The sequence below is a fragment of the Phalacrocorax aristotelis genome, chromosome 2 (assembly GCF_949628215.1).
Source record: "Phalacrocorax aristotelis chromosome 2, bGulAri2.1, whole genome shotgun sequence".
Lineage (NCBI taxonomy): Eukaryota > Metazoa > Chordata > Aves > Suliformes > Phalacrocoracidae > Phalacrocorax > Phalacrocorax aristotelis.
Window position 1 is genome coordinate 34,739,778 of NC_134277.1, and position 22,998 is coordinate 34,762,775.

Below are 22,998 nucleotides of genomic sequence, written 5' to 3' on the forward strand. Positions count from 1 at the left end.
GCACCAATCCAGGCCAGGGTCTGCCTGGTTGGGGAGCATCTGCTGGAAAGGATCTGGGAGTCCTGGTGAACACAAGCTGAATGTGAGACAGCGGGGAGCCCTGGCACCAAAGCAAGACAACAGCAACCTCAGCTGTATTAACAGAAGCGTAGCAAGTGGAATGATGGAAGCGATTGTTCCCCTTTACTTAGCACTTATTAGACCACGTCTAGATATTGCATCAACTTTTGGGGTCTCAGTACAAGAAAGACATTGAGAACCTTGAGCAAGCTCAGTGGAGGGCCACCAAGATGGTTGCAGCAAGTTGCAGCACATGCCCAGAGAGAAGAGGCCAAGAGAGCTAGGTTTGTTCAGCCTGGAGGAGAGATGGCTTCGGGGCACCAAAGAGCAGCCTGCCAGGACCTATGGGGAGGTTATCAAGAAGATGGAGCCAGCCTTTTCACCAAGGTCTATGGCAAGATAATGGACATAAGTTGAAAAAGGAGATTGAGACTGAATATAAGGAAAAATGTTCATTCTGAGGGCAATTAAGCATTGGAAGAGGTCGTCTGGAGAAGCTGTGGGGTCTCTGTCGTTCAGTGTTTTCAAAACCCAGCTGGACAAAGTCCTGAGCAAACCAGTCTGATGCAGTGTTGACTCTCATTTGAGCAGGAGGTTGGACTAGAGACCCAGCAAGATCCCTTCCAACTCAAATAGGTCTGTGAGACTGTGATAAATGTGGAACCTGGTTAACTCCGAAGAAGACATTGTTCCCTTCTGTATTACCTGCATTTACTTCAAGAGGCTTGCTGTATGAAAGTGGTAAGCGGTTTACTAAGAATCTGCTTGGAGGGAAAAGCTGTGATTTTCAGACTGCTTTACAAAGCAGACAGGAAGACATAGCTATATAAAGAAACTTAATACAGTGAAATTTATAGCATATGTTGATTTTTGAATGTGTATTTCTCATCTGGCCATGGAAGAGTTTTGCCATCTAAAGCAAGGGACCATATTCTGCTCTGAGGCATATAGAAATCCCCTTAGCTTCAGTGGGAATAGCATATACATAGCTAAGGGCACGGTTTGGCCCACGGTCAGTAGCCTCCTAAAAAGCTTTTTTCCTACATTTTTTTTTCTTGCAGTATTAATCTTTTTCCTTTCCAAAGGTTCTGTTGTCATTCCTATTGCTACAGTTATAGAGTTCAGTTTAGTGGGAACATCTTTGAAATCTGGTTAGATTTCTTGAGAAAGACCACAGGTAATCAGAAATACAAATTCACAAGATGGCTTCAGGCCAAAAGTGTCACAGAGCAATATTAGACCAAATATTACGCAATTGTTCCGTAATTCATGCTCTCTTCCCACTCATGAGTAGGGTTTGAAAAGTTTGTCCAATATATATGATGTCAGAGAAGTGCCAAATGTTCCTCATGTGATCCATTCTCACATTTCCTGTGGAAAGTGTCCCTTCTCACAATCTTCCCCTTTCCCACATGAAGCTGAAGTTTGTCCATCACACCAGGGTAATATCATCCATGTCCACGAAGTGACAAACCATAACCTGGTTCACTGCAATTTAGAAATATTGTGAAGGGCACTGTTAATTTATGGGTAATTTAGAAGAGATATATCGCACATGTACAAGAAACTTCACAACAGACTGACATCCACCGTACGTCAGCAAAGCACGGAATACCAGAGTAGAACATTTTCTGTAAAGTGTCAACATTGGGCAGAAGTGGAGTCTCCCACACGGCATAAGAAAATAACAACACAGGAAAAAATGTGCTGAGGCCTTATCTTGTCATGGCTGGCTCTACAGACAGGATAGTTCCTATGACTTTCCCAAGGAAAGCCTTGAATGTGCATGAGATCTATTCTCACTAGAGCATCCAAGGCCAGGTACAGACTGCATCCGTAGAGCTAACAAGATAAAATATTATAAAATATACACCGCTGATATCTATGCCCTTTTCCTAGATATGCATAAGTGATTATGCAAAATTATTCACATATGACTATAAAAACTTGAAAATTGAACCTCATGACAGTTCTGAACTAGTCCTGGCCTTGTCTGCTGCCTCAGTGTTTGCAGTGGGTGAGAAATCAGGTCTGATTTGCCTTTGGAGGCAGAGGGCAGGGAGAGGAGGGGATGAGATTACACACTCACATGGCCATTCTTTACTCAGGTGGCCCTTCACAAGGTGCACCGGGAAGTCCTGGTGAGTGGGGACAGATGCTGTATCCCATCTTTGAGCATCTCGTCACTTCCCTCAGGCCTAACAAGCAAGTGTCTCTGCTCTGCAGTGCAGAAGGGAATGCAGTACAGACTGCTTTTACACTACAACAACATCTTATTTACAACTGCAACATTTTCAGCCCAGAAGATCCTGAAGTGTAATTACAAACTCTAAGTTAAAATTTACTCTTGTTAGCTTACTGTTAAGCCGTGTTCTGTCTTCAGTGGAATAACAACAACGAAGCTTGTGTCAGGCTTGTCCTAAGATGTGACTGTCTCCGTGGGCTGAGCTCAGCCATGTTCATCTTGAAACACCACAGCTGCCTAACACAGCCTAACACTGCTGCACTTGAGGAGAGAGTGCTATAAAGAAAGGCTCTCCTGGCTGAATTGCTGCAAGAATTTAACTAGAGAGATTGCAACACCAGCAGATGAAATATCAGTGACATGCCAGCTTTAACAGTCGGCATCTGAGCAGAGAGCAAGGCACCTCAGTGCTGGCAACAAGTGCTTGGTTCATGTCTCCTCAGCATCCTCCCCACTACTCTGCCAGGGACAGGGAACCGAGGGCCACCTCCTCCCAAACCTTCACTTTCCCTGGAGATTTCTCATTGAGGCACAAAGCAGACAGGACCCTATTAAGATATTAGGAGATTGTATCCCAGGGTTGTATGGCCACAAGTCATTATTGACAAGCACTGAACAGACTAGGAAAAAGCAGTTGAATTTTTCTATGCAAAAACCTTGAACTGATGCAGTACAAACCATTAAATGGGTATTTATGTTGCTCAAAGTCATACAGAAATGTTTTGGGGGTTTTTTTGTTTGTTTTTTTCCCCTCTGGGCATAATATTGCCTAAACTATTGGGATGCAGCAGTAACATTTTTCTTATTAAATTGGGATCCTAAGGGGAAAACTCCTCACATAAATTTTTGAGGTGAAAACAACTGCAGGGATGGTTATTACTGAGGGAGAGACTTAAGCCCTTAACTGCTGACTGACAGTTCATGAAAAAAATAGAGATTGGCAGGGAAAAGCATGATTATGAGAAAGCTTAATCCACTGTCAAATATTTTATTGCATTTCAGGATCAAATTGCAGGCTCCAAGTTATTTTAAATATTAAACAGAGGAATATAACAGATTCTATAAACAAGTCAAACTGTAATGCCACTCATAATAACCTTAGGAAGGCACTCGGATACTACAGCAAAAAGGTAGATTGATTTCATAGGGGAAAAAAGAGGAAGACACTAGATAGATGTATATTTTTATTAATGGTTTTCTTTTCCTCTCAGACAATTGACTGACTGACAGTCCAAAGTGAAACTGCATTAATGTTGATATTTAAAAAAAAAAAAAAAAGATTCCTCAATCTGGTGTTAATTTCCCATTTGATGCAATAAAAATGTCAAGAATGAGACTAAAGAAAAGTAGCTTTGAGTTTAACTTAACTTTTGCCTCTGTGCCTTCTCTGATGTTTTGAGACTGCTTTTTAGCTTGTTTAACAAACAAGGATAATGGTAGAAGTCCTAGATAAAGACAAAACCGAATATTTTCCAAAAACATGCATTATTAGCTTGATTTGTAAAGGATGTAATTCTATAGCTCCGGTAGAACATTCTTTAACATAAATTCTAAACCAATGCATATTCATTTAATCTCCCTTAAAATGTAAGATATAATATGGTATATACCTGTAGGGATTGAAACTAACAAAAAATAGAGTTGCAATTAACTTTGCAATGTTTAAGATAAACCAGACCTGCTTTCAGTTACTTTATGGGCTATATATTTATAGGAACACATGACATCACCTTACTGTCTTATATTTTCTCACATTTTCGAGCATGAGTGCAACAGCTACTTCTGACAAAACTTGGTCTCTTTGCAAGTATTCCTGGCTAATGGATCAATGTATACTTCCTTGGGCGCGGTCTGCAAGGGCAAGACCTCTTATGTCAGTAACACTGTGCTTTCATCAGGTTTACAAGAAACTCAGTGTTGCAACCCAGGAAGGTAACCACCTTAAGGGCAGCTCATACTGGTTTCCTTTGCACTGTTTTGTCATCAGTGTCAGAAGAACCCTTTGTGCCTCCACCCAGGACGTATGGGTTGTGCACATGTAAACTGTGTAGCACAGATCTGTAATTTTGACATTGCAGGAAAGGCGACAGCTGTGTGCCTTGAGTAAGGCTGTCGCCCCTCCTGGGAAGCCGTTTGGCTTGTTTCAGGTGGACATGTGCTGTTTGGGTGACCAGAAGAACATGGCTTCAGAGCAAAACATGAAAGACACCAGCTTGCCAGTACAGATGGACTCATAAACTATTATGGATGCCGTATTTACATCCCACAAAACTACCACATATTTAAGTCATTGCATGACAGATTAACACACCACAAAAAATATTAACTATCCCAAATTTATTGCCCAACACTTCCATTTTGTAACATATTCCAATTCTTAGTCCGTAGTCACAGCCCTTTTCTTAGGCAGCAGTAGGAGACCTGCAGTGCATTTCTTCTAGTGGACTCATGGCCATGAGGGTTACATTCAGCTGTTACTTTTTCAACAGGTAATAACTCTGGTAGTTAACAAAAAAACAAACTATTAAAACATTAAAAAGCCGGATTCATCCAAGCATCATTCTAATGTTACTCTAAACGCAGTTTATAAAACTGGAGTTATGCCATGATGAATCAGGCCTCAAAGCTATGCACTGTAAACAGATGGTTGTAATCTAATATAAACTTTAATTCACACGAAGGGATCTGTTGCTGTTTGTGGGCTGCGGCATCAGTAAAGCTCTGAGAATAAATTAGGGCCTATGGTATATTTATTCCATGGGCTCCATTCTCCTGACAGTTGCTTTAAATCCTTTATGAGAAATAAGCACTGCATGTGCAGAATGGAAGGCTTTTATCCACAAAGATTTAGTTTCAGAGACATCAGAAAAACTGCTGATTTTGCCTGTGGATTCAGTAGGTCCAAGTAACTCCACATGTACCCTTAACTCCTATGAAAGTGGTGCTATTAGTCAAACTGCAGGAGCAGCCAAGATCCTGGTTACTCACCTGTTGTGCTATGGGCAACACTAGCCCCAGACAAAAAGACAGTCCCTGCCCCAGACTTCCATCCAAGTCAGGATGATCCATTTAGGATGCTGTGGTCAGGAGGAGCATTGGTTTGGGAACATTTGATGGGCACCCCAGAGCAACAGGGTGGGAACTCACTCTCCATCATTTGGGTGGGACCTCACAGATGGGCACAGGTGTGTGCCGAGCAGCGGGGAGGGGCAAGAGGGTAGAGGGCTGGGTATAGGACCCACCCAGACAAAACCCCACCAGTTGGACCTCTCTGACCATCATGCTTTCCTCCCCACTTTCTGTAGCAGTTGGTTTATAAACCAGGAGGGGGATGAAAGCAGCATAGCAGTGCCAGGGACCTGGGGCCAGCAAGGGCCAGCTCAGGAGGAGCCCACAGGGGAATCCCAGCCCCAGCTCAGGATCTGGGCACCGTGACCAGCACCCCATTGCCACGGTCCCCCTGCTCAGCAGCAGCAGCGCCCACACAAGTCAGCCGCTGCCCTCTCTGTTAGTCTGTCATACTCCTCTTGCCTCTTTTTCTGCATTTTGAACGGTCTGAGGAGAAAGAATTAGGATCCCTACTTCATATGCTTTCTATAGGAGAGCCAACACATGCGCTAGAGACTGGTGGTGTGCCAGGACTCCTTACAGAAAAGCGAGCTCTTCCCTTATGCTTATGCCTCGGGTTTGTGTAGGAGTCTTTGGTAATATTAAGTACAGGCTTTTTGTTTGTTTGTTTCATCCAGTGGTTTTAGGTCTCAGGGGTACTAATCCTTTTGCCTATCAAGGGGATCCCTCCTCCACACATGAATTGGTCAGCTATTCATACAAATACTGTTTATTCTTCTGTTTTTGAATTATGCCTATTAAAGAATTTGCTTTGCTGCAAGAGTGGTGTCCCTGGGATTTGGAACTGGCCACATGCCACTGTTTCCACATGCAAACCTTGGAGCTACTCTCAGCCTTTCCATCGTGGCTTTGTGCTTCTACAGCCTTCACAGGTATCATTACTTATTTATTTCCTCTTTTTTTGATGTGCGTCTGAAACTAGGCATCTGATTGTGCCTTTCAGACTTTAAAACAAGTTTAAAAAGCATGAGTCATGGATCCGATGAAGTCTGGTTCTTCTCCATCCACCAGAAGCCTCCCCATCTTTCCCTGATAACCCCGGCACCCTCTCTCATGTCCCTGTTCATTTGGTTGAAGCAATGCGTGCACCAATTGGCAGGCTGGTGTGCAGGCCACAAACAGCCAGCTTTCAGAAGGATAAGGGGACACTGCTGTTTCCATGTCTTGTATCCCCAACCTGGGATAAATTTCTGCATTTAAGAACTATAGGCCACTGTCATCTTTCAGAAGTTATTAAAGGCAAGCGGCCAACTGAAAAATTATGTGATCGTGCAAATTTCTCATTGTCCTGCTTTTTTTTTTATTCTTGTTTTTTAGAAAACCACAATAGAAGTTAAATCAGCAGTTCTTAAGGTTTTTTCTGTGGTTGTTTTGGGCAAACAATAGTGCCCACCCACTTTGCAGCTGTCACTGGGTTCATATGTCCCCAAGAAAAAAACTGTCAAAATCACAGCTGAAAACGGAGCTGGGGAGAAGAGGTCCCATATGAGCAATATGCTGTCAGTAAGTCCTATCAAAACGACGCTGCCGCTGTTGCTGTGTATTATTACTGTACTACCAAGGTTGAATGTCAGCCTTATATGACTGTTTTTTCCTTGAACTACTACTTAGATAACTAGTAACATATCTCACTGGAGGCAAACATCATACGTCATAGCCTTCAGCACTATGACTTACAGAAATCTTCCCAACTTTTCCTCAAGGGAGGAATAAAGGTGTGGATCCAAAGATGTCAGCAGGAAAAAAAAATCGAGTAGTTACAGTACACTTGACAACATGAAACAGAGGCCTTAAAACAGACAATGTGGTTCCAAAAAACTCAACCAGGAAATTAGGGACACTTCCATAATATCAATGTTTAGACCTATTATTTGTAATTTATTTTTAAAACAATAACTAATTGATCAGGAAGCCTAATTTCAGTCTGTTAGACATTTATACTTCTACATTTTTAGCCCTTTTATCTTTTTTCCTTTTTTTCATGTATTTGAAGACAGTGGAGCTGCATAAGCAGGAGGGAAAGCAAAGCTCAGTGTTGTGACAATTGCTCAAATAGTTGTTTTTTGTTGATCTATTAAAGTAGTAGTATTTGCAGAACATCATAAATTGAACAATGACAAACTGCACTTCCTACTCGGTGTATGACTTTGGTTTTCTAATTTGGTTTATTACACTCTAAATAACTACCTTGCATCTGGGTTAATTTGTTTATTCAGTTGCAGCTGAAGAAAAAACAACCCAGTTTTGCAATAGTTAAATAGAGCAATTGTGCCATCCAGTGGCTAGACAGAATCATAGAATCATAGAATCGTTATGGTTGGAAAAGACCCTTAAGATCATCAAGTCCAACTGCTAACCTATCACTGCCAAGTCCACCACTAAACCAGATCCTCAAGCACCACGTCTACCCTTCTTTTAAATACCTCCAGGGATGGAGATTCAACCACCTCCCTGTGCAGCCTGTTCCACTGTTTGACAAATCTTTCTGTGAAGAAGTTTTTCCCAATATCCAACAAAAACCTCCTGTGGCACAGCTTGAGGCCATTTCCTCTCATCCTCTCGCTTGTTACTAGGGAGAAGAGACCAACCCCTGCTTCGCTACAACCTCCTTTCAGGTAGTTGTAGAGAGCGATAAGGTCTCCCCTCAGCCTCTTCTTCTCCAGGCTAAACAAACCCAGCTCCCTCAGCCGCTCCTCATCAGACTTGTTCTCTAGACCCTTCACCAACTTTGTTGCCCTTCTTTGGACACGCTCCAGCACCTTGGTGTCCTTCTTGTAGTGAGGGGCCCAAAACTGAACACAGTACTCGAGGTGCGGCCTCACCAGTGCCGAGTACAGGGGCACTATCACCTCCCTGCTCCTGCTGGCCACACTATCCCTGATACAAGCCAGGATGCTGTTGGCCTTCTTGGCCGCCTGAGCACACTGCTGGGTCAGGTTCAGCTGACTGTCAACCAACACCCCCAGGTCCTTTTCCTCCAGGCAGCTCTCCAGCCACTCCTCCCCAAGCCTGTAGCTTTGCATGGGGTTGTTGTGACCCAAGTGCAGGACCCGGCACTTGGCCTTGTTGAATCTCATACCATTGGCCCAGCCCAATGATCCAGCCTGTCTAGGTCCCTCTGTAGGGCCTTCCTGCCCTCCAGCAGATCGACATTTCCACCCAGCTTGGTGTCATCTGCAAACTTAGTGAGGGTGCACTAAATCCCCTCATCCAGATCATCAATGAAGATATTGAACAGGACCGGCCCCAACACTGAGCCCTGGGGAACACCACTCATGACTGGCCGCCAACTGGATTTGACTCCATTCACCACCACTCTCTGGGCTTGGCCATCCAGCCAGTTTTTAACACAGCGCAGAGTGCATTTGTCCAAGCCGTGAGCAGCCAACTTCTCCAGGAGAATTATGTGGGAGATAGTGTCAAAGGCCTTACTAAAGTCCAAGTAGACAATGTCTACAGCCTTCCCCTCATCCCCTAAGCATGTCACCTTATCATAGAAGGAGACCAGGTTAGTGAGGCAGGCCCTCCCTTTCATAAACCCATGCTGGGTGAGCCCAGTCCCCTGATTGTCCTGCACATGCTGCTTATTGGCATTCAGGATGATCTGCTCCATGACCTTTCCCAGCACCAAGGTCAGGCTGACAGGCCTGTAGTTCCCTGGATCCTCCTTCCGACCCTTCTTGTAGAGGGGCATCACATTCGCTCATTTCCAGTCATCTGGGACCTCCCCAGTTGACCAAGACTGTTCATAAATGATGGAGGGTGGCTTGGCGAGCTCCTCTGCCAGCTCCCTCAGTATCCTCAGGTGGATCCCATCCGGCCCGACAGACTTGTGAACATCCAGGTGAAGGAGCAGGTCGGTGACTGCCACCTCTTCAGCAACTGGGACTTAATTCTGCATACTCTCTCCGTCTCCCAGCACAGGGGCCTGACAACCCCGAGGATGACCAGACTGACTATTAAAGACTGAGGCAAAGAAAGCATTAAGTACCTCCGCCTTCTCCTCATCTTCCATGGCAAGGTTACCTTCCACATCCAACAAAGGAGGGAGATTCTCCCTGGCCCTCCTTTTGTCACTGATGTATTTATAAAAACATTTTTCGTTATCTTTAATGGTAGTGGCCAGTTTAAGTTCCAGCTGGGCCTTCACCTTCCTAATCTTTTCCCTGCATGACCTCACAACATCCTTGTAGTCCTCCTGAGTCACCTGCCCCTTCTTCCAAAGGTGGTAAGCTCTCCTTTTTTTCTTGAGTTCCAGCCAAATCTCACTATTCAGCCAAGCCGGTCTTCTCCCCCACCTGCTTGACTTATGGCACATGGGGATGGCCTGCTCCTGTGCCTTTGAGACTTCCTTCTTTAATAACATCCAGCCTTTCTGGACTCCTTTGGCCCTTCAGGACTGCCTCCCAAGGGACTCTGTTAACCAGACGCCTTAACAATCCAAAGTCTGCCCTTCTGAAGTTCAGGGTAGCGGTTTTGCTGACCCTCTTACTTACTTCTCCAAGAATCGAGGACTCTATCATGTCATGGTCGCTGAGCCCAAGACAGCCTCCAACCACCACATCACCCACCAGGCCTTCTCTGTTCATAAACAGCAGGTCCAGCGGCGCACCTCCCCTGGTTGGTTCGCTTACCAGCTGTGTCAGGAAGTTCTCTCCCACACACTCCAGGAACCTCTGAGACTGCTTTCTCTCTGCTGTGTTGTATTTCCAGCAGATATCTGGTAAGTTGAAGTCTCCCATGAGAACAAGGGCTAGAGATTGTGAGACTTCAGCCAACTGCTTGTAGAGTACTTCATCTGTCTCCTCATCCTGGCTGGGTGGTCTATAACAGACTCCCACCTGGATGTCTGCCTTATTGGCCTTCCCCCTGATCCTTACCCATAAGCACCCAACCTTATCATTACCGTCGTTGAGTTCTAGACAGTCAAAACACTCTCTAACATACAAGGCTACCCCTCCACCTCTCCTTCCTTGCCTGTCCTTATTAAAGAGCTTGTAGCCATCCATTACAGCGCTCCAGTTTTGTGAGTCAACCCACCATGTTTCCATGATGGCGACCACATCATAGTTTCCCTGGCACGCAATGGCTTCCAGCTCCTCCTGTTTATTGCGCATGCTGCGTGCATTGGTGTAAATGCACTTCAGTTGATCTATGGGTCTCATCTCCAACACAGGCATGCCACCCCCAGGCTCATCCCTAGCAAGCCTGGTTTTATCCTCTTCCCCCTTTGTATCTAGTTTAAAGCTCTCTCAATGAGGCCTGCTAACTCCTGAGCCAGAATCCTTTTCCACCTTTGCGACAGGTGAACCCCATCTGTCTCCAGCAGGCCCGGTGCCATGTAAACTGCCCCATGATCAAAAAAAACCAAAATTCCACCACTGGCATCAGCCTCTGAGCCACGTGTTAATGAGATGGGACTTCCTTTCTGTATGTCTCCCGGCTACTGATGGGATGGAGGAGAACACTACCTGCGCTCCTGATCCTTCAAGTAATTGCCCCAGTTCTCTAAAGTCCCTTTTGATTGTCTTTGCACCTCTCTCAGCTACCTCATCACTGCCAACCTGAACAACCACTAGTGGATAATAATTGGATCCTTTTACGAGCCTAGGGAGCTTCCTGGTAATGTCTCTTATCCTTGCCCCAGGGAGGCAGCAGACTTCTCTATGGGATGGGTCCAGTCGACAGGTTAACTCCTTTATTCTTCCACATGATCATTTGAAATTTATTGTTTCTTATTAAAAAAAAATATGTAATTATTGTAAGGTACAATGCTCATTCCATTGCTGCATCCCATTAATATATGTAATAAAAATGTTAATTCTATTCACACTTTTTTTTTTCCTAATATCCTACTCAAACTGAAGGCCCAAAAGAGAAGAAAGATGTGCCATATATCCTTCCGGATCAATTAGATGTAAGTTACAGGTTACTACACATCCTGTCATCAAATGTCATTGACCATTGACAACAGTGAGCCAAGAAGAACATAGCTCTTGATTCAGCTTGGCTACTGTGCCCATGGACCATGGCAGAACCTTTGATGAAATGTTCCCAATATAACTTTTTGTAATAACAACCGTAACTGAGTTTATAAATTGGTTTGTGAAAACCCTATGTGACCGTTCAAAAGAGGAGTCAGAGGGGGCAGATAAGATGACAAAATAATCCTACAGTATGATTGCATTCTTATATGATCAGTCTCACTCACTTCACCACCATGATTTCCAAAGCAATTCTCTGGAGCACAAGGTGAGATACGGTCTTTGCTGCCTGAGCCTGTACTGAGTAGAAAGGGAAATGTGGCCATGAGTCACGACTTGAAAATGCCTCCTCATTTCCAAACCAAAGTCTATTGTGATCACTTCTGAGGAAGAAGGACCTTCCTGATTGCAATGTTTTGTTGGTGAACTACAAGACGCTTTTGGGGGAAAGCTACACTGTGCAAGTTAACTTTCTGGCATCCACGTGAAGCTTCCCATTTGGACAAAAGCAACATGAGAAAGAAAAAAAAAAAGCAGAAGGTGCTCAGTGTAGGGGAAATGCAAGGGAAGAGGCTCAGACATGTATCGTGTTACACAGTTGCTACAGTGTTGAAGAAGGGAAATGGATGCTGATCAACTGTTCTGGCTCCTGTCTTACTCCTGTGCTTTGAGATCCTCCATTGCCTTGTGCAGACAAAGTTGCACATCCCAGGGACTGTCACCTGGGGAAGAAGTGCATTGTTAAAATAGAGTGGGGGCATCATGCTGTGGGTGCGGCTCACAAAGGGAAATCTCACAGTCCCAGCATACAGTTACAACTTGGTTCTCATACAAGAGCCCTGATCTCTTGTGACCCTGGCAGCAAAGGGGAGGGGAATGCCCAGCTGCCTCTCTCTTAACAGATAGACTGTCCATTTATTTTCACTTGGGTTTAATTACAGCTTTTCAGCTTCTTGGGCTCTGCACGCAGTCCAGCTGTGGAGTCCTTCCAGGAGCGGCATAAACACGCATTGCGACCTCACGCAAAGCACCCTACTCCAGGTACAGCAGCCAATCCCGCCCCCATTCTGGCATATCCTCCTGGTCTCCCTTCTCCACTACATTCCCAACATAATTGTGACTCACTATATCTCAATGGGATTCCTCGAGGATTAAGTGTTTCCCAACATATTTTCTTGAACACAAGCAGCAACTTCCCCTATGCCAAGAAGGACTTCCAGGGAAATCTCTGTGTAATTGTGTCCTGCCTTGCAGGGACATGAATCACTGCACATCAGTGCCTTATGTACTCCACCACACTGTGATATGAGAGACTAATTAACACGGATAATCCTTTTGCTACAGAGACACAAGAAGGCAGTTCTACAAAAAAAACTCTTCAATCAGAACAAAATTGATCTTGGCCTGAAGTTTAGAAAGTGATTAGAGGCTTACGGAGTGTCTTGATTCCTAGTGGGTCAATCTAAGAGGAACTTAAAACAACTTTTTTCATGGCAAAAGTGCAACATTTTCAAGGCTTCTTAAAAATGAGGCAGCAAAATCACTGGTCACTTTTTAAAGTGAGTTGTTTGAGATACTTTGTTCCTGATGCACACAGCTCACATTTACAAAACAGTGTTCACACCATACCTCCACACCTGGAAAGTACATTCATGCTATTATTTTTACTTTAGTTATCACCAGTTCTTCAAAAATTGGGAGGGGGAAGAAATTTTACATAAAATATATTCTATATTATGTATATGTTTTCTTTTTCAATGAATCTATATTCTATGACATATAATATATATAATATTCTGTATTATGTATATTATGTATATGTATATGATCAGTATAGATTGTTTATATTATGTTATGCTATGTAATGTTAAGTTGTATCATATATTATATTGCATTATGATATGTTATGCAATGTTTATTATATTATTTATAATATAGACAAATCTATTTTGAGAATAGTGGTGAATAACAGCTAAATGCAGAAGTTCTCTGCTAGTTTATTTCTTTCTTTTCTAAATTTTTATTAAAAACTAATGCATTTCAAAATAAAAGCCCCAAAATGACAAGTCCTAGCATCAAGAGGTTAGGAGGGATGGAGAAGCAAGAGCTTCCCAAGTCAAATTTTTCTCACCTCCTCAATGGCGAAACTCTGAGACCAAATGACAATTTTGAATATTGGGGTGGGGGTGGGGGAAGCCCTGCCCAAAGCAATGCCCAGCCTCCCAAGGCAGGTCAAGAATTCACTGTTCTGGGGCCCTTTGAAGAAGGAAAGTGCTGACAGTTTTTGTCACTTCACGCCCACTGAGCGTGTGTTGGCTGGGCAGACCTCTACCACCCCTCCTGCATGGATCCCATTATTCAAATCCAACTGAAGTTGGGGCCAGATGTGCATACAGATTTGTGGCTGAGATCATCATTGCTGTGATGACCATGGTTCAGATCAAAGGAAAAAAAATGTTCAGTTTGAGCCCTCTTGAAACATTATTGAATTTTTACTGAAGAATTTTTACTGAATAGATGACCTAATATGGTCTGGGAAAGCTTTACAGTTTCTTACAGCCTAAATGAATATTTTATGGGTTTATAGTAAACTGCAAACCTCATAGTTAGCACAAAGAGAAGAAAGTACTATTAGTGCTTTAACATGGCTAATATTCTTGCCATGTAGTTAATAATGAGCCAATTGAAGAGAAGCGCTGGTAGGGATATTTTTCCATTCTCACCATGTTGCTAGGAGTGTTAGCACAGTTTTTTGAGCCAAATCTGAGCAGGAAGGAAATAAGGCCATGATCATCAGCTAAAGCAAGTCTTCCTCACAGAGGCTGTTACAGCAGCTTTCCAACTTGCATGCACTCCTGAGCATTAGCCTTGGTAGGGGACATTTTTTCAAAGGCATATAAAGGGTTTTGGAGTTTTCAAAATTTCCCCATGGTATATATTAACCAGAAGAAATTCAAAGCTGGTCCCTCAGTGACACTTGGTGGTTTTCAAAACCTTACTCCTCCATCCTGGAGCAGCTCATTCATCCAAGTTCCTTAACCTTGGTGAAGCCCCAGTGATTTCAAAGCAGCTGTGGTGAGACTTTTGCTACTTTTAACAGGAACATGCCACCACATAGGACAAGACCCGATACACCCTGCCGCACTGCAGCATTTGAGAAGGTTTGAGCCGACTGCATTCACAGTAGCTGTCAGGTCAGATGAAAAACATGCACCCCCTCTGCTCCTGTTAGCACTTCAGCTTCCCACACTGAGAGAGCTCTCCACTGCGGGCTGGCACCAGTGTGAGCATTCAAGGGTCACCAGCATTGAGAACGTGGGCTCTGAGCTAGGACTGAGGCCCTGAGCTGGCAGGGTCACTCATGGCATGCATTATTTGCAGGTGAATCTCATGCCAGGTGACAAGGAGGTGGAAGGGGAAGGAAGCACGCTAAACACCCTCCACCAAGTAAACCTGCCCTGTTGGTGCAAAGACTGGACCTGCAAACAAGACGGCGGTCACTGGGCTGAGCTTTCGGCCCACTGGGTAATGCGTGGCTTCAGCTACCCCTCTGTGTTCAGATTCCCATGTGCTGGGTTTTCATGGTTCCCTAATTAAGTCCCTCCACTCCTTTCCCTTTCATTTTTGCCTTCCTAAGCCTGGTTGCCCATGGCCCTTCTCCTCAGGGAGCTCTTGGCTGTACAGGCACGAACTCCTGTTGAAGCTAAAGCTAATCTCTGATAGTTTTGATATGCCCTGGCCATCTTCCAGAGTCTGCTCTGTAAAAGCAGAAGCACAATGATGAGTCAGGCTCATGCTTCTTAGGGCTGTATGTTTGCCCCATCTTCCATTATCTGTAACAGAAGATAACAGCCAAGCCTGACACATGTGTCTTAGGACACATTTATTAGCACAGTGCTAAATGGTCACTTTCATTTATCATAAAAAGCAATTGCCATGATATCAAGTTTGTAAGGAAAACTTTGTCAAAAACAGTCATCAGAGATGACAGTCTGTCTTCTTCCAGCTATGAATTCTTCTGCAGCAGTAGTATTTATGAGCTGACACAAATTGCCCTTGATAATTAATTTCTCTCACAGCCTGAGTGGTCACCACCCAGGGAAGGATGCCAAACCTCTTTTTGTGCTCTCATTAGTCACAAGTAATGAGCACAAGTACAAATTGCAAGTCTCATTCCTAAAACTTCAGGCAGGGAGACAGCGGCAGGAATAAACTACCAGAACTCAGCAACAAGTTTGCTTCTGGCTGCGCTCTTTCGTGTTCACATCCAGATTACAGATACTTGGTAATCTGTGTTCACTTATTTGTTCTCACCACCTAAAGTTACGGTAAACAGACTTTTTCCTCCTTTTTAGTACTGTCATCCCACGTATCATTTTCCTGCTGTATTTTCCAGGGAACTTTTCATGTGTAAGACTCTCTTCTCTTAGGAATTCATGTTCACTTTTAGAGAAATTACCATTTTACTTTAAAAGTCTTCAGTAATATGTTACATGGAAAGCTCAGAACCCAGTCAGTACCTACTGACCACTTTCAGTACTGGTATGGAGTCTCATAGACGTGATAGTTCTCCAAATTCTTTCTAACATTCCTGTTCTCCTAGGAGTATTTCTGTTGCTGTGACTGCTGATTTATATAATATAACTGTGAAGAGAAGCAGACTACATGCAGGAGAGTCCTAATTTGTAAGAGGCTACCTGACCTTAATTTTTCATGAAGCTGCTTCCAGAACTTCACATTCACTCTTCTTCTTCCACATCTGCAGCATCACTAACCTTTTGGGGAGGAAGCAGAACGATTAAGCAGACAAGCTGTGGACTATTAAAACATTGATGGTGTTGAAAGGTACGGGCTTTTGCCCACCACATCTGGCGTTGGCCTTCCTATGACACGGGAAGATTTTAAAGTGGTTTCCTCAAACCTATTCCTCTGCCCCAACCACTGACACCCGACACGTGTGTACATGTTGGCTCAGGGTCTGGTTTTTGTACATACCTAACCACGACGGATCATAAACGCACATTATCTGGTTACAGGTGGAGTTACTAGTGAGGAAACTGATTATAAACGGTTGCAAGAGGTGCGAACTCTAATTGGAAGAGTTATTCCTCAGTCAATGTTGATAACAACCACACATGGTGTAACTTACAGATCAAAGTAGCTGCAGCACTGCTGTAGCTTTCATGGCTTCTAAAAAAAAATTCTCCTGTTGAAAGCTCCCAGGATTCATTTCTGCCTGATTTTGGTTGATTTGATGAATAACTATTGGTTTTGATGGGTTTGACTTTTCTTTTGTTCTTAGGGAGTTTGCTACCATTCCATACAGCTTTTGTGGGAGAGCTTTATTGAAATACCTTTGTCCCATTCGGGAACAAATCACAACAAGGTCCCACTGCTCAGATAAGCAAAGTGCAAGCAGGGCTTCTGTGGTCATCCAGGAAGAGCCCAGCTGCGGAGCAGATGTGTGCTGGCACGCACCACCACATCTGGAGCCAGGTGGCAGCTGTGTGAGCTGGATCATCAGTGGGGAAGAGAGGCCCCACACTCCACAGAGAATGTTACACTGTACAGAAATGTCACAGGGCTAAGGTTGTGTCAGGGCAGGGGCAGAGCGATGTGGAAACCAGGCCTATTTCTGTAGGTAAACTTTAAGTAACTGAAGTGCTTTAATTGGGTTTAGCCCAAAACACTGAGTACCAGCATGGAGAAAATTCATCACCATGAATGATACAATATGAAGATGAAGAGCAAAAAGATGAATTTTTTCTGACATGAGGTCGTTAGAATAAAAAGAGAAACAGGCCACAAAGGAGCACATTTAATACAAATTTTAGCTCACCTTACTGTAGGAATTCCTAGGTGAAACCATTTTTACCATGAAACTGTGAAAAGTGAATTAAGATAAAAGTAATTAAATATTGAATGAGATGCAGAAATCTCCTTCAATTTACACAGATATGCAGTCCTCTCTCTTGCAATTCCCTTCCGAATCATCGGGAGTTCCTCTGCCCAGGTAGACATTTCACCCTGATCCTGCAGATTAAAATTAGTCACAGTCAATTTGCTAGCCCTGACCATCAGGCCAGCATTGGGATGGGAGAGCAAAGCGTAAGGGCAGAGTAGCATTATGGGCTCAGTTTGCCTATGATTTGCAGTTGCTGTCATGTCACTAGCACAAAATGCATGTGCAGAAACAGGTTGAACAAAATTTCACTGAAAGTTTGCTTCCTGCAAAAACTGACTGTGCAAGTTCCAAGGTAGTTTTTTATTCCAAACTCCTTTTGTAAAATAAAATAGGCACAGAACCATTGCCAGCTTTTTCTGAGATAAAATCACAGACTTAGGAACTTGTGGTGACTTAGTTGGTTATTCATTTACTTTTTTATGATTTTTTAGCAGGCTGCCTTAATTTCTTTCTAAAAACTAGAACAAAGGCTTTTGCTGAGTGTTTGCTGGCAGGATCTGCGAACTGGTGGCACCAGATCAAATGCTGCTGCTTAGCAATCCAGTTGTCTTTTGCTGAGGACAATAGAATTGTGTTACTGTATGTTCTTTATTTCTGTTAAACTGGCACAAAGACGCCCTAACCAACATCCAGCCCTTTCATGTCAGATGCAACACATGAAGCTGTATGACTTAAACAAATCTGTTAACACAAGGTAGAAAAAGGAAGCACTTAATTTTAGGGAGAGAAAATAAGGAAATTAGGGCAAGACAGCAATGAAGTCGTGATGGGGATGTCCAAGAACAAGCACTTGTCTAAGGTCAGATGCAGGGATGTGGCTTTGCGGGCAGTGAGTAGATATGTTCCTGCCTGCCTCAGGGTGGGTTAAATGCTGAGTGCAAGCAGATGTGGACCTTATTCCCACATCATTGCTGCTTCTTATTGTAGATATTTCCAGAGCTGAAGGTAGTTTGTTTCATAGGACTGGAAGACCTGCTGTGCAAGAAGCCCTCCTCTCCTCCCTCACTGACACTGTAAATTCAGCGTCTCTAAAGTGAGCTCTAAAGAAAAATACAGCCATTCATGCCAAGTAATACAGTCTGTTGAGCCTGTACAAAACACACTTGCAGGTACCAGTGACAATGTTGACAAATATGTCTGCTCCGAAGCATGAAGTCAGGTTTTCAAATATTCACCATCAGAAGCTGTTAGTCAATAGGAACTTGAAAAAAAAAACCTGTTTTCATCAAGAGCTCTTCTCCCTCACTGAGTGCCTTTTTCAACAATGAATTGACTCCCAGCCTTGCTCTCCACAATTAGTGAATAAGTTGTTAAGAAGTTATTTTGGAAGAAAACCCAATGATGGATTTTTTTTCTTTTTTCCATTTGAGTAAAGTACAATAACAGGTTTGGGGAAATAATTGGTGGTTGCCACCAAAAAAAAAATTGATGTTCTTTCATCAAAAGAACCCAGAAGATGAAAAAATATTGGGGGGAGAAGAAAAGTTTTTATTTTTTCCCCAGAACAAAGTGCTAGAGTGCTATATTTGAGGAGAAAAAGGAATGGAGGTGTCTGCTTCTAAAAATTCAGAGGAAAAAAGTGTAAGAATTTGTAATTCAGAACTGAAGAAAATAAAAACATTCTACTTTTGAAATCCCAGTTTAAAATGTTTGGGTTGGTTTTGGTTTTGTTTTTTGGCCAGAAGTACATGTAGGATTTGGTAAAAACTTACAAACTGTTTTGGCCAGCAGGAAGCTGCATTTTTCCATGGAAAAGAAGGGTTGTTTTCAATTTAGATCCACTGTCAGCTGTGGGAGCTGCTGCAGCCAGCCCTGCCAGTAAGAGGAAAGTGTGAACTACGCCTTGCTACTCCTCGCCAGTACTGGTACCACCAGCTGTACTGCCAAGCCATCAGTACAGGAAGGCAGAGTCCTAGAGGCTATCCTTTGCTCCCAGTTTCTGCATTTGTATTTTAAGTTCAATCAGCAGATGAAGAGTCTGGAGCAGTGACAGGGCTTGAGGACCTCAGTGCCATCCAGCAAGGGTCCAAACCTCAGTGAGACAGAGCAAGGCTTGGTCCTCTCACTGCTCAGCTGCACAATTTGCATTTTAACCAGATTCATCAAAAAGAACAAGTCCTGTCGTGGTTTGGAGGCACTGGAAGGCTTTAGGAAAACTCCAGGATTCAAATGCCATTACAAAACTACAAATCACCAGAATGGGTGAAAAGTTTAGTTTGATTTTGTGTTGTTCCTTTCCAAATGTAGTCCCATTCATAGTTTCAAGTCACACTTTCTAGTTATTGCAGTGGGCTTATTCATACAGCACTAGAAATTCTGACTGAAGATGTGTTTGTTTTCTAAACTTTCCCCAGTATGTGGGCTGGACAATTTTCCCTTCTTAGAGCTTCCACTTTTTTTCTGTTTTACTCACCCAACAGAAGTAAGGCTATTTCTGCATACACTCTGCATGCTTTTTCAGTGAATTACTTGATCAATTTTTACAGCCCAAAATCCAGTCAATGTGAAAAACTAGTTCATTCTGGTTTTTACATAATACTTAATCTGCACAGCTGGAGTTCTTAACTCAACATGAAAAGATAAGCCTTCTATTATGTCAAACCTTTTTCTCCCTTTGCTTCTGGGGATCCCTCAGAGGCCTTCCAATTGGTACTGGACAAGCTGATTTGACCAAATGATAGCTTCTTTCTTTAAATTTGTCCATACTTTAGTGACTAATTCAAAGCAGCCTGTACTTTTGTTTCCTCATTAAGTGCTGTATCAGATCAAATATGGAGTAAATATCTCAAGCTGAGCAAGGTATGAAAACAATCAGATCATAGTATTTTCTAATATCTTTTGGTCAATTTAATGAGCTTTCAAAAATGTAATGAAAAATCTATGAAGTGCATATTTGGAATGGTTCAAGCACACAAACCAAGGTAAAGCATGCCAAGCATCCTCTGCCTGCAATAGGACATGCATAACCCGACAAGACTACTCATATCAAAAGGTAGCCCCAACACAGCTGCCACATCGACCAGCTACCACCACCCTTGAAGCTACAAGCTCTCCTCTCTGCACACCAGCAGTGCACCTCTCCTCTTCCCTTCAGAGGTAATGCCCACCTCTTCCTGGTATTAGCTCCCTACGTGCTTGTTGGATTACATGGACTCCCTTTGAAAAAAAAAAAAAGAAATTTTCGTATATGTTCATTATGTAACAGAATATTTTCCACAGTATTAATAACCTCAGCCTCTTTCATTAATCACATAAAGCACAGTATCCTTTAACACCCCAGCTATCAGCTGGACCACTCTGCAGGTGCAAGTAGGTTCAACAATTTTTTGTCCAGTAATGTAGGAGGCATTGGTACTTGGCTGAAATGTACAATGCCATGGAAATTGTTACTCTGATGCAATTCAAAAATTGTTTGGGTGGTGATTTGGATGCAGCTGTCTTTTCAGATGCAACTTCAGTGGCAGGATTGTTAGACTGAGCTATGCAGGTGTTTTTAGTGAGGTGCTTCCTGGACCAGCCTTTGCAGGGTTGGCTTTCCCTTCTTCTCAGAAACACAAGTAGAAGGCCAGCTGTGACTATATAGGCTTGGATCATTTAATTTTGGTTTGGTTTTTGGTTTTTTTGTGAAAGAATATTCTATATTTTTCTGTTCCACTTCACCTCATGTCAGCATAAAGAAAAATCTTTCCTAATTAATATAATTACGGAACTGTACCATGAACTGCGGTGCTAGCTGGAAAGCACTTTTAATTGGACATCTTCAGGTTGCAAATGGAGGCTATACTTTTCCAAAGCAATCTTCCTTTAAAGATTTAACTGCGCTCTGTGATTTTAAAATACTATCAGAGTAATTTTTTCTGACAGCATTTTGCTTTTCTACTTTTAGTCCCAGCTGGGTCCTTATCTTTTGAGATAAGGACATCTGAAAAATAAACTTTCCTAAGAAGAGAGCCAACTTCAGGAAACCTCCAGAAATGCTGGATACTGAGTCTGGGATAAACCCAAATACATTCTTTTATGTCATCCCGTTCAATTATCTGACATCTGAGTGGTACACCAGAAAGAAAACAGCATTTCAGTGAAGGTAACAGCACTAAATAGTTAACTTCCAGGAAAAGCACTGTCTGCTTTAACATTTCTGGGCCATTGCTTTTGATTTGTTTGGGGTGGGTTGTTTTTTTTTCCCTTCCCTTGGCTATGAAGGTTTTTTATTAGTTTCCTGAAAGTGTGTGATGTGTCTGCAAGTTTTCTCTGAATTGGCCATCTCCCCTTCATGTGCCTTACTCAGTGGAGTCCATTTTCCATGTTTTTTACCATCTTTCAGGTATTGAACATATAATAAATACAAAGTTAGAAAGCCCTATGATTTCTGCAGTGCCAGTGAGGTCTCATGTGATTAACCTGCTGAGTAGGGCATGAAATGCTAAGAAACAAATGTTCCATGAGACAGGAACTGCACACAGTAAATGAAGCAAACCATGTTTTATATTAATGGTTCTGCTTTGTTTTCCCAAGGGTAAACGAATATTTTATTATTTTTGGTTGATATACTGAAACTGATACACTAATGCCAATTACTGATAATGGCTTATGGGCAACAATTAAGCAAACTACATGTGTGTAAGACAAAAAAGCATACAGCCCTGCTCTTCTTAAAGTCAAATACATGAGTTTCAAGCTTAGCTAAAAAGCCTGACCATTCTGTTTGATTTACCTGTCAAGGCCACCTCAATTAGTCCGGTAAGCTGGATCAGGAGGTGACTGAATTTCTGAGTAGTACTTATTTCTAAGTAGGACTTGTGTTCAGATCTCTCACTGTTCCTCCAACAACAACAGTTACAAGTTACAGCTAAAGCCACAGTCATCCATAAGGATTTTGCTTTGAAGCCTAAAGATGTACGCAGAAAAGGATTTTGAAGCAAGAAAAAGTTTCTGACCATCAGGGAAACATTCACCCAAACTTTGCATGATGGAAAGTCAACTTGCAACCCAGCCACGTTAAAGGCAGGATAATAGGTTTGGGGAACAGCTGCCTCCACAAAGCAAAACAGATCCCAGAGAAAATGTTCCCTTCACATTCATTTTTTCTCCTTTTAACAAGGTCTCATACTGATCCCCTTTGCTTGCCCAGTTATGGCTTCACAATACTTGTGCAAATGTGCACCTGCTCCAGTTTGACGTGCGCTTCTCCATGTAGTGTGCAAATGCATTGAGGAATGGCAGGTACTCTGGAACAAACACATCTTCCTCACATAAGAAATCAGTGATCCAATAAAGAAAAGTCATCAGCTTTAGAAAGATCTCATTCTAGTTTATCCTGCTTTCCCTTTGCCAAAGAATTTGCTGTATTCATAGTTCACGTAACCCCGAAGTAAAAAGTGGTTCTAACAAATGCTGGACTGCAAGACCTGTGCAAACCCTGTTACAGCCTTCAGTTGTTGTCCTCTTCTTTAGGCCGTTCATCATTACACATTCTTTAAAAATCAGTTATTAAAGGACTGGCTCTTGCATGCCTCTGAAGAGAGAACTGAAATGTATATAATGGAACAAATTAAATATATATAAGATGGAATAAAGGAGATCTCAGTAGCTCTTAGATTATTTTTGAAAACATC

At 42.8% G+C, this 22,998-nt stretch overlaps 1 long non-coding RNA gene across 6 annotated transcripts in view; it reads right to left on the reverse strand.

Moving 5' to 3' along the window:
* Positions 1 to 22,998, reverse strand: part of LOC142052632 (uncharacterized) — a 70,766-nt gene that overhangs the window by 32,980 nt on the left and 14,788 nt on the right. The window contains exon 3 of one of the 6 annotated variants that reach the window (XR_012658918.1): positions 16,121 to 16,193. The exons of the other annotated variants lie outside the window; for them this stretch is intronic. This is a non-coding gene — a long non-coding RNA (uncharacterized LOC142052632). The remainder of the gene's footprint in view (positions 1 to 16,120; positions 16,194 to 22,998) is intronic. 6 annotated transcript variants of the gene reach the window in all.